General features: G+C 46.4%; 1 pseudogene; it reads right to left on the minus strand.

Moving 5' to 3' along the window:
* Positions 1-2888: 2888 nt before the first annotated feature.
* On the minus strand, positions 2889-3400 carry LOC783197 (ubiquitin-ribosomal protein eS31 fusion protein-like; annotated as a pseudogene).
* Positions 3401-12585: the final 9185 nt, after the last annotated feature.

The raw sequence follows: 12585 nt of genomic DNA on the forward strand, positions 1-12585 counted from the left end.
TGTCCAACTCTGGACTGTAGCCCACAAGGCTCCTCTGTCCATAGGATTTCCCAGGGAAAAATACTCCTCTGTCCATAGGATTTCCACTGAAGTGAGTGGCTGTTTCCTCCTCCAGGTGATCTCAACCCAAGGATCAAACCTGAGTCTCCTACATTGGCAGGTGGATGCTTTACCACTGAGCCATCGAGGAAGCCCCCAGGCTATTTCTAATCTTGCAGTTTATTTGCTGAAGAAATTCAGGCATTTTTCTATGTGTTCCCCACAGTTTGGATTGTGTTGATTGCATCCTTCTGGTGTGATTTAAAGTGTTTTTCTCTCCTCCCTTTTCTGTATTCCCTGTAAACTAGTATTCGGATCCAGAGGCTGGATTGGATGTAGATTACAAAGCTATTTATGGAGAGTAGGGAACTGCTTGGTGTGCTGAAGTCCATGCTACTGGGTCCATGCATGATCTCCTCTCTGCCACCAGGGTCAGTCTGCTCATGAGCCAGTGTGCAAACACGAGGGAGGATGAGAACAGAAGTGGGCTGACGGCTATTGGCTGAGGTCCTAATCACTCAGTTGTTTATCTCCTTCTTCTGCAGAGCATGTTCTCTGATGGGCATTAATGGGTCAGTACAAAGATTCTCACGCTTAGCGACCACCCCTAAAGGTCTATCCACAGGGCTCCTCTCCAAATTTACTTCTCCTTCAGCTTCTAATTTTGCTTTTCCAGGCCCTTGACAAACCATCTAAGCCATTGACCACAGCCCAGGTGGTCAGTGGCTTCCCAGGTGGTGCTAGTGGTGAAGAATCCGCCTGCCAATGCAAGAGACACAAGAGGCGTGTGTTTGATCCCTGGGTCGAGAAGATCTCCTGAAAAAGGAAATGGCTTCAGTGATTTTTGCCCAGAAAATTTCAGGGGCAGAAGAGCTTGGCAGAATACAGTCTGTGGGGCCACAAAGAGTCGGACACGACTGAGGAAACAGCACAAACACCAGGAGTCTCTGTTGACACCTTAGTTAGGCAACTTCACTGTCTCACAGAGGATGATCAAGTGTCCATTGGTAGGTCTTCTTACCATTACCATTCAAGGCCACGCCTGAGAGAGCCCGTAGTGTACCTGCAGTCCACTTTGGGTATCACTCAGTTGACCCATCTGTGATCCACACTGGGCTCTTTTTCTGCTTTGTCAGTCAGCTGGTCATAAGGAGCACTTCCTCCTTACATAAGATCACAGAAGTAAACTAAGGAGGTGCTTTAGAGTAGTAGCGGGAAATGGCGTGGATGTCCAGGCCATCCACTTGTCTCCTCAGCCCACTAAAGCCCAATCCCCAAAGCAGCACTTTCATTATATGATACACTTCTGCTGCCTCCTTCCCAGGCCTATAACTTGTTGGCCCTCTCAGTATCCAGCTCCTGACCGAATGGCCACTTACTTCCCACGGTCAGAGGCTGTATTTCTACAAGAACCCAGGGATACGTCAGGAGTTGTTTTTGCAATAAAGGGACATGGTTCTCTGCTGCAAATGCCTCTCCCTGTTTCCTGAGGGCTCGTGTTGTGTTGTCACTCTTACTGGGATGTACAGGAGATGGACCTGGCATCTCTGCCACAGAGAGATGGTCTGATGCTGTGTGATCTCCAAGGTTGTACAAACCAGGGAGCAAGGCTGCCTGTGCTATAGTCTGGAGCTGCTGGAGAACTGCTTTTGCTCTGGGCCTCACTCAAAACTAGGGCTTCCCACATGGCGCTGTTGGTAAAGAACTTGCCCGCCGATGTAGGAGACATAAGAGACACAGGTTCCATCCCTGGGCCAGGAAGATCCCCTGGAGGAGGGCATGACAACCCATTCCAATATTCCTGCCTGGATAATCCCACAGAGGAGACTGGAGGGCTACATTTCCTAGGGTCGCAAAGAGTCAGACTTAGCATGAGTGCACCACACCTCTCAAAACCATCAGCCTTCTGTATCTCCTGATAAATGGATCTTAGCAGGATTCCCAAGTATAGAATATGTAGCCTCCAAAACCCAAAGAAGTCTGCCAAGTGCAACTTCTAAAACCCAAAGTCTGCCAAGCGTTACATTTCTTTCTCAGTAGTAGGAATTTGAGATGGAACAAGTTATTCTTTGCTTGGCAGAGTTAGCCTCACCATGGCTCAAATCACTGGACCCTTAATAACTGTGTCAATAGAGCAGTTCCCTGACTCTTTTCTGTTTTTCTCTAATATATCTATTTAAAAAAATACTGGATGCATTTACATAGATGCCATTGATAATAGCATGTGATAATATGTTTTTCAAAAATGATGAACCTTATTGAAGGATGACAGGTAACTTTACCTAATTGTACACATATGACATCTAACACAGCCTCCACTGGTGTTTGGTATTCAACAACCGACTTTTTTTAAGTGGTTTTTAAAAATTAACTTATTTTTTATTTATTTATTTTTGACTGTGCTGGGTCTTCATTGCTGTGTGCAGGCTTTCTCTAGCTATGGAGAGCAGGGGATACTCTCTAGTTTTGAGGAGAGGCTTTCTCATTGCCTTGGCTTCTCTTATTGTGGAGCATGGGCTTTGGGGTACGTGGGCTTCAGTAGTTTCAGCACACAGGCTTTGTTGCCTCACTGCGTATGGAATCTTCCCAGATCAGGGATGGAACCCATGTCCCCTGCACTGGCAGGTGAATTCTTAACCACTAGACCACGAAGGAACTCCAGGCTGTGGGGCTGGCAGCTTTGGCTTCCTTGGGAAGGTCTTGTTTTGTCGGCGCTCTGGATTTTGCCCTCATGTCTCCTAAAACTGCCTGTGCTATTCTGCCAGACTGCCAGATTGCCTTTGGCTTTGCTTCTCTCTGTTTTGTTTTGTTAGTTCATTAATTCATGTATTTTATTAACCTGTATACAATTACTTGTCTTCTGGTTTGTTGAAATAGGTCAGACAACATTTGCCATAATAATGTCTGTCAAAGTGACTGGTCATAAAAACTTCAGCACATTATTCATCTGAAGGACACTCCCAGTGAAGGTAATTGATTCTGCCATTCTCCTCCACCTTGTAGTTTTTCAGGACAGCCAGCTTAACCTTTTTTCTCTTATGCTTGTTCTTCTTGGGAGTGGCATGAGACTTCTTCCTTCTCTTAGCTCCACCACAACGTCTCAGCACAAGATGAAGAGTGGACTCCTTTTGAATGTTGTAGTTAGACAAAGGAAATCCGTCTTCCAGTTGCTGGTCAAGAGGAACACCTTCCTTATCCTGGATCTTGGCCTTCACATTTTCTATTGTATCCAAGGGCTTGACCTTGAGAGAGATGTTCTTCCCTGTCAGGGTCTTCATGAAAATCTGCATCATGGTGGCAGTTCCACCGCAGATGGTATATCCTAAAGTGGCTTTCCTCCACTCCGTGAGCTTCAGGACAACCCAGCTAGCGTCTCCTTCCTGCGTTTGTCTTCACAGAGGCCACTGGTAAGGTTTCTCCAGAGGTAACTGTCTTGTACTGTTGGGAATTTTTTATGTGTGTTTTTAAAAAATTTTATTGTAGTATAGTTGCTTTAGGGCTTCCCAGGTAGCTCAGACGGTAAAGAATCCGCCTGCAATGCAGGAGACCCTGGTTGGATTCCTGGGTTGAGAAGTCCCCCTGGAGCAGGGATAGGCTACCCCCTCCAGTATTCTTGCCTGGAGAATCCCATTGACAGAGGAGCCTGGAGGGCTACAGTCCATGGGGTCACAAAGAATCAGACGTGACCGGGAGAGTAAGCACAATACAGCATATAGTTGCTTCACAGTCTTGTGTTAGTTTCTGCAAACAGCAAAGCAAATCAGCTGTGGGTATACATTATCCCCTCTGTGGGGGTTTCCTTCCCATTTAGGCCACAACAAAGCATTGAGTAGAAATCCCTGTGCTCTCCAGTAGGTTCTCATTAGTTATCTGTCTTATACATAGTACCATTAGTACCTATACTTCATTCTCAATCTCCCAACTCATTCTATCCCTCTTTTCCTCCTTGGTGCCCAAACATTTGCTCTCTGCCTTGGACTGCTTTTAGACTTTGGCCTTGGTGAGCTCCAGCAATCCACTCTGTCACCCTGTCTGTCTGTCTGTCACTATTTCTCTCATACACACACCTTGCAGGACTGAAGGGCATATAGTCTACACCCCAGCTGCTGGGAGCTCTACTACAGACAACCCTGAACCCTAAGCTTAAGCAGAAATCATCTCAGTGGAAGGGCATCACCTCACCGATTTCCCTCTTCCTGGAGCTAGGCTATAACCAATGACTAGTTGATACAGAGGATAAAGACCCACCTCACCTGCATCTTTCCCTTCCCTTCCTCTGAAAAGGCCACCCTCGAATAACCCTTCTGTTGCCCACCCAGCTGCACCCCTCCCCTAACCGGGATGGCCAGCTTGGAGCCCCTTCCCTTAGGCTGCTCCTCTAGCACCTCTGTTGGAAAGGTTCTTGAACCCAAGTCTTCCTACCTGACTTTCATATGTCAAGGCTGACTTTCATATGTCAAGGCTCCTGTTTGTTTGGGTTTTCACTGGGTAGAAAAAAAGGGAGACTTCCAGAAGAGAAGAGAGAAAAAACAAGTAGAGAGGGGTGAGGATAATAGGCATGTACTCGTGAAGCCCAGTCCAGTTGGCCAAAGGATTTTTTCCACATTGTTGTTGTTCAGCTGCTAAGTCGTGTCCGACTCTGCAATCCCATGAACTGCAGCACACCAGTCTTCCCTGGTCTTTTCACACTATCTTAGAGAAGAGGAAAATGTACTCTTGCTACCTTCAGACAGTGAAACTACAGGTGATCTTTGCTTTTTTTTTTTTCCCCTATAGTTTCCAAATTAAAAAAATTTTTATTTATTTTTGGTTGTGTGGGTCTTCATTGCTGCACCTGGGTGTTCTCTAGTTGCGGCTCACAGGCTTCTCATTGCAATGGCTTCTCTTGTTGAGGAACATGGACTCTAGGGCACCTGAGCTTCAGTGGTGGCAGCATGCGGGCTCAATAGTTGTGGCGCACGGGCTTAGTTGCTCTGCAGCATGAGGAATCTTCCCACACCAGGGATCGAACCTGTGTCCCTGGCATTGGCAAGCAGATTCATAACCACTGGACCACCAGGGAAGTCCAGAATTTTCTTTTTTTTTTTTTTTTTGCATTGAACAAATAATTATTTAAAAAAGTAAACATACAATAAAGCTCTTTAGAAGAAGGAGGGGGCCTAGAGGGCTTCATTCCTCTCCTCCTCTGTTCTCTACCTTCCTCTCCCAAGAGGATGTAGTCCAGGGTGGCTATGGGCAGAGGAAGTCAGGCCGCAAATCTCCGAGGCAGCTCAAAGCCAGGATTTCTGGCCCAGCAGATTCTCTCATTCTTTGCTTCCAGCCCCAAATCCCATGCTTACTCACTTCACAGTACCTACTTTTAACCTGCCAAATGCCACTAAATCTGCAAATTAAACCTCAGATTACAGAACTCTTTTTGATGTAAAAAAAATGTGGGGATTTTTTAAATGTAATTATTCATACACTAAGATTTTAATTGTTCTGCTTTTCTCACTCTCTCACCTTTTTTTTTTTTTCAAGGCAGGGTGATTCCCGAATGCGGGCCTGCCCAGGCAGCTCCATGGGCCGAAGAAGGAATTCCTGGGAGGCTGTGAGGGGTCTGAGCAGCAGCTGATGGCTCAGGCCACGCCCCTTCCCCCCTCCCCCCGAACCTCCCCACAGCCTCCCACCACCGCAACAATGCAACACCAAAGGCCAGGTCTCAACGTGGTCCCTATGTGGGGAGCCTTGGACCCAGGCTCAGCATCTATGGCACTGGGACTCAGGAAGGTTTTGGAGTGGGAAACCTGGAGCCAGACTGGTACGGTTCAGAGAGATGGGGAAGTGGTCTGGGCTACCTGCCCACTTTATTCCCGTCTGCTCCTCTCCCCGATCTTGAGCTGCAACCAGACTGGTTTTTAAAACTTGTGATTTTAACCACTCCCCACCAGCAGTTAAGAATCTGCCTTCCAATGCAGGGGACTCAGGTTTGATCCCTGGTTAGAAAACGAGGATTCCACATGCCGTGGGGCAACTGAGATCACGCACCACAGTGCCACGCTTGTGGCAGCAAAGACCCAGTGGAGCCAAAACAAAAATAATAATAACATAAAATTTGTGTTAAAATACACATAATATAAAATTTGCCCTTTTAATCATTTTCAAGTGTCCAGTTCAATGGCATTAAGTACCTCCACAGTCTTGTGCAACTATCACTACCATCCACCTCCGCAAAATTTTCATCATCCCAAACTGAAAGTTCTCTACCCATGAATTAATTCCCCATTCCCCGCCCCCCGCCCCCCACCTCCCCGAGCCTGTGCAACCACCTGTCTCTTTCTGTCTCTGTGAATTTGCTATTCTAAGTACCTCATCTAAGTGGAATCATATGGTGTTTGTCCTTTTGTGTCTGGCTCTTTCACTCAGAGTAATATCTTCAAGAATTTATTCATGTTGTAGCAAACATCAAAATTTCTTTTCTTTTTCAGCCTGGATAATGTATGAATATACGATTTGTTTACCCATTCATCTCTTTTATGGGGTCTTTTTTTAAAAAAGTATTATTATTATTGTCTTTTGGCCATGCTGCATGGCATGTGGTATCTTGGCTCCCTGACCAGGGATCAAACCCATGCCCCTTACATTGGCAGCTCTGTGTCTTAACCCCCGGACCACCAGGGAAGTCCCTACTTATTCATCTCTTGATGGACACTTGAGTTGTTTTCATGTCTTGGCTACTGTGAATAATGTTACTATGAATATGGGTGTACAAATATTTATTCAAGTCTCTGCTTTCAGTTCTTCAGTCTTGTTGTTTAGTCTCTAAGTCGTGTCTAACTCTTTTGTGACCCCATCGACTGTAGCCCACCAGATTCCTCTATCCATGGGATTTCCCAGGCAGAAGCACTGGAATGGGTCGCCATTTCCTCCTCTAGGGGATTTTCCCCACCCAGGGATCAAACCCACATCTCCTATGTCTCCTACATTGCAGGCAGATTCTTTACCACTGAGCCACCAGGAAAAACCTATTCTTTGAGTTACATACCCATAAGCAGAATTCCTGGATCATATGCTCCAGACTGATCTTTTAAGCATACGAATTAAACCATTTCATCCCAAGCTCTCTTGGGGACTACTAGGGTCTGCATGATGGGGTGCCCCTGGACTCAGAAGCTCATTCCATCCCATTGTCCCCTTACAGACCTGGCCATGATACTTATCTTCTTGGGGATTCTCAACCACTCAAGCATGCCCCAACCCTAACCCCTTCCTCTAGCTGTGACTTCTCCCTGAAATGTTCTCCTGCTAGGATATCCAGTCCTCACAGCTGGGGTGGCTCAGAGACCGTCTGCTGACCACCCCACCAAAACCAGCCCTGCTCCTCTGATCTCCATCACATCTTCACCCTCTCTGTTCACTTTCCTTTGCAGCCTTGTCATACTCTGGACTTACCTCGCTTATTTATTTATTCCTCTATTGCCTGCCCCCTGCCCTCCCCCCAAATGAAAGTTCCAGAGGAGCAGGTACTTTATCTGTTATATCTGCATGTCTAAACCCATGCTTAAGCCCATAACTAGCTTATAAACAGCACTCCTTAAAAATGTATCAGATGGGGATTTCACTGGTGGCTAAGTGGCTAAGACTCTTTGCTCCCTATGCAGGGGTCCTGGGTTCAATCCCTGGTCAGGAAACTAGATCCTACATTCCAAAACTAAGATCCCGCATGCTGCAACCAAGACCCAGTTCAGCCAAATAAATAAATTTTTTTTTTTAATGTATTGGAAGAATGAATGAATGAATGAGTGCAAGCCCATGACTTTTCAAGTGGGTGGACTTAGCCCTCAGACGAAACATGTGTAACCTAGAGGAACATAGAGTTTACTTGAAGATAGGGGGATGCTATATTTATATGTATTTTTAACAGGTATTTTGGGACTTCCCTGGTGGTCCAGTGGCTAAGACTCTGAGCTCCCAAGACAGGAAGCCTGGGTTTGATCCCTTGTCAGGGAGATAGAGCCCACATGCCACAGCTGAAGATCTCATATGTTGTGATGAAGAATGAAGATCCCACGTGCTGCAGCTAAGACCTTTCGTTGTTCGGTCACTCAGTCCTGTCCAACTCTTTGCCACCCCAGGGACTGCAGCATACCAGGCTTCCGTGTCCTTCACCATCTCCCAGAGCTTGCTCAAACACATGCTCATTGAGTCAGTGATGCCATCCAACCATCTTGTCCTCTGTCACCCCCTTCTCCTCCTGCCTTCAACCTTTCCAGCATCAGGGTCTTTTCTAATAAGTCAGTTCTTTGCATCAGGTGGCCAAAATATTGGAGCTTCAGCTTCAGCATCAATCATTCCAATGAATGTGCAGGGTCGATTTCCTTTAGGACTGACTGGTTTTATCTCCTGGCTGTCCAAGACCTGGTGCAGCCAAATAAATAAATAAATAAACATATATATAGTAAAAGGTGTCTAACTCTTTGCGACCCCATGGACTGTAGGCTGCCAGGTTCCTCTGTCCATGGGGTTCTCCAGGCAAGGATACTGGAGTGGGTTGTCTGTCGTCCTCCAGGGGATTGTCCCAATCCAGGCATCAAACTCACGTCTTCTGCATTGCAGGTAGATTCTTTACCCACTGAGTCACCTGGGAAGCCCCTTTAAAAGGTATATTAAGGTATATATTAGAACCATAACCAAGGACAACAAACTGAGTGGCTTAAACAAGAGAAACTGTGTTTCACGGCTCTGAACACTGGGAGTTTGAGATAAGATGTCCACAAGGTTGGCTCTGTCTGAGGATCACGAGGGCAGGATCTGTCTCATTGGCTTGAAGATCGTGTTTACTCTGTGTCTTCACGTCATCTTCCTTCTGTACGTGTCTGTGTCCTAATCTCCTCTTCTTATACAGACACCAATCATGGTGGATTACAGCCCACCCTGATGACCTCATTTTAACTTAATTACCTCTTTAAACACCCTGTCTTCAAATACAGTTACACTCTCAGGTCCTGAGGTTTAGGAATTCAACATAAGAATATTCATCCGGTGGGGGGTGGGGGCACAATTCAGTCCATTACAGTTGATAAGAATTCCCTTAGCCCAAACCCCAAATATATAGGTTTCCCAGGTGGCTCTAGTGGTAAAGAATCTGCCTGCAATGCAGAAGAGTCGGGTTCGATCCCTGGGTTGGGAAGATCCTTTGAAGAAGTGAATGGCTACCCACTCCAGTATTCATGCCTGGAGAATTCCATGGCCAGAGGAGCCTGGCAGGCTACAGTCTACGGGGTCTCAAAGAGTCGGACATGACTGAGTGACTTTCACTTTCAAACCCCAAATATATGTGACTCACTCCCTCTAGAAGATTTTTTTTTTTTTGGCTGTTCTGGCTCCTTGTTACTGCTTGCAGGCTTTCTCTTGCTGTGGCAAGTGGAGGCCTCTGTCTAGTTCTGGTGTGCAGGCTTCTCTAGTTGCTCGTGGGCTCAGTAGTTGCAGGGTGCTGCCTTAGTTGCCCCCATAGCATGGGGGGTCCTAGTTTCCTGACCAGGGATTGAACCCGTGTCCCCTGCATTGGAAGCTCCGAGTCTTAACCACTGGACTGCCAGGGAAGTCCTCCTCTAGAAGCTTTTACTAATTGTCAGGACCGCACTAGTGACTTCCCCTGTTCTCAGAACCACCACAGAAAACTACCCAGGCTCCCAACACTTTGTGTGTGTGTGTGTGTGTGTGTGTGTGTGTGTGTGGACAACTACTGGAGAGTGGGGTTGACTTTCTTCTTCTGGATGCCTCCTCATGCCTTGCATGGTACTGAGCACATAGTAGGGACTTTATAAATTCTGTATATTCACTTGGTTGCTGATACCAAACTAGACACTGAGAACAACTTTTTAATCTGAGGAATTCCATCCTGTCCCCATGAAGGATCTATGAAAGTAAAAGATGCAGCCCAGTGGAGGGACATGGAGACTGGGAAGGAACACAGAATGTAGGAACTGGGGGCAGGGAGAGAGGACCAAACCCACCATGCACAGCGCCAAGAGGGGATGAGATACATCTGAGACCACCAGCTGGACTACGGCAGAAACAGGAGCAGGAAGGGGGACTCCTGACTCCCAGGCCACTCCCACATCCACTACAAGGACCACTTCTGTCCCTAGGATCGGCTTGGATGCCTAGAACAATCTGGTCCAACTCCTTGAGTCAATTACACACAGATCAACACATCCAAACACAGCAAGTTTCATTTATCTAAAAAAAGGAGGGCATATTCTGTCACTTTGAGAGGAACCACTTAAATTGTAGAAAGAGAAACTTCCTTGGTGGTCCAGTGGTTAAGACTTCACCTTTCAATGCAGGGGACACATGTTCAATCCCTGGTCGGGGAACTAAGATCCCACGTGCCACAGGGCAACTAAGCCCAAGTGCCACAATTGAAGAAAGCCCACAGGCCGTGATGAAGACCCAGCACAGCCAAAAATAAAATAAATTAAAGAATTTTAAAACATCATTGAAAGATTTTGTGTGTGTGTGTGTGTGCACTCAGTTGTGTCTGACTCTTTGCAATCCCACAGACTGTAGCCCCCCAGGCTTCTCCGTCCATGGAATATTCCAGGCAAGAATACTGGAGTGGGTTGCCATTTCCTACACAGGGGATTTTCCCAACCCAGGCATCAAACCTGAATCTCTTGCATTTCCAGGATCGAACCCAGGTGTCCCGCATTGCAGACGCATTCTTTACCATCTGAGCCACTAGGGAAACCCAAGAATACTGGAGTGGGTAGCCTATCCCTTGTCCAAGGGATCTTCCTGACCCAGGAATCGAACCGTAATTTCCTGCATTGCAGGTGGATTCTTTACCAGCTGAACTAACAGGGAAGCCCCTGGGAAGCCCTACCAATTGTCAAAAGAATTATGTAGACTAGAATGGAAGATTCCTGATACTAAATGGCAATGGGCAGACTGACCCTTTCTTTTGTGTCTTCTCTCTCTTTTTTTTTTTTTTTGGTGGGATCTTAGTTCCTGGACCAGGGATTGCACTCGGGTCATGTCAGTGAAAGTGCTGAGTCCTATCAACTGATCCATGAGCAAATAGACTGACCCTTCCATTGATGATGCTGATGGCCTGGTCCTGGCAGGACCTCAGGTCACCATCCTGAGCATCCTCCCCACAACCTGTCCTCTCTGAAGTCTGCAAGATTGGATCCACTTCATGGTGGGTCCCCTGGAAGTTGAATTCTACCATAAATGTCCAATTTCAACATGCTACTTACTCCACTTCTCTTTTTCCTCAAGATGAAAGCACAACAAGACCCCCATCCTTTGCTTATTTACCATCTTTGCACCATTTTATTAAACATCTGCACTCTCCCATCCCCCACACCACTTCCAAAGTATGCTTTCTAGACATAAATCACACCATTTCAGTCCCTTCTTCCAATCATTTAATCACATAACACCCCCCCCCCCCCGCCGCCACACACACACACACACACACCACCACCACCTCTAGGGATAAACCACAAGATTCTTAGAAGAACATGGAAGTATTTCCTGACACCTTTCTTTTCACAAACACCTTCTCTTTAGGATGCCTTTAGCCACAAAGTACATAAAACTCAGCTAAAGTGGATTTAAATATAGTCAGCCTTGTTATCTCCTCTAAGCGCCTCTGAGGGCCAAGGACCCTGTCTCCTTTCTATTCTGCCGCCCTCACGAGGGGAAAGTGGCTGCAGCGGCTCCAAGTGTCCCCACCTCCCATTCCAGCGTCAAGAAGCAGAGCCAGTCCTGGATGAGCTTTCCCTTGCATCTCACAGGCCAAGGTCAGGTGACTAGCCCTTTGTGAAATTGGCATGGGGAATGGAGGACCATGATTGCTTTATATCAGCTTGCATTTCCCCAAGTCCCAGGGCTCATCTTAACTCTCATTTTTCCTTTGAAGCATTTCCTATCCCACCTCCGGCAGGGCCGCTTGATGTCTTCTCATCATTCAACAAACATCCACTGAACATCTAGGCAGTGCCAGGCATGGGGGATACAGTAGTGGACAAAAACAGATACTGTATTACCCTCATTTTGCCTCTATTTCCATTACAGTTGTTGTTGTTCAATCACTAAGTCGTGTCTGATTCTTTGGGCACTCATAGACTGCAGCACGCCAGGCTTCCCTGTCCTTCCATTGTCTCCCGGAGTTTGCTCAAACTCACGTCTACTGAGTAGGTGATGCCATCCAACCATCTCATCCTCTGTCATTCCCTTCTCCTCCTGCCCTCAATCTTTCCCAGCATCAGAGTCTTTTACAGTACTAGACAATATATCTATTATAGTACTGGACAAATTATATTTTGTGAAGTGAGTGATATTAGACACCTCTCTGAGCCTCAGATTCCTCATATATAAAAGGGGAATGATAACCTCCAACTCACTGCTGTAAGATTAAGCAATAATGTACTGTATAGAAACCAGAATGTGCCTGATTTATAACTGATGCTCAAGAAATCAAAACTTTACAGGGTTTCCACAAATATAGAGTAATTCTCTTGTGCATGAATTTCTAGAACAGCCTATTTTTAAACA

The sequence above is a fragment of the Bos taurus genome, chromosome 11, assembly GCF_002263795.3.
Source record: "Bos taurus isolate L1 Dominette 01449 registration number 42190680 breed Hereford chromosome 11, ARS-UCD2.0, whole genome shotgun sequence".
Lineage (NCBI taxonomy): Eukaryota > Metazoa > Chordata > Mammalia > Artiodactyla > Bovidae > Bos > Bos taurus.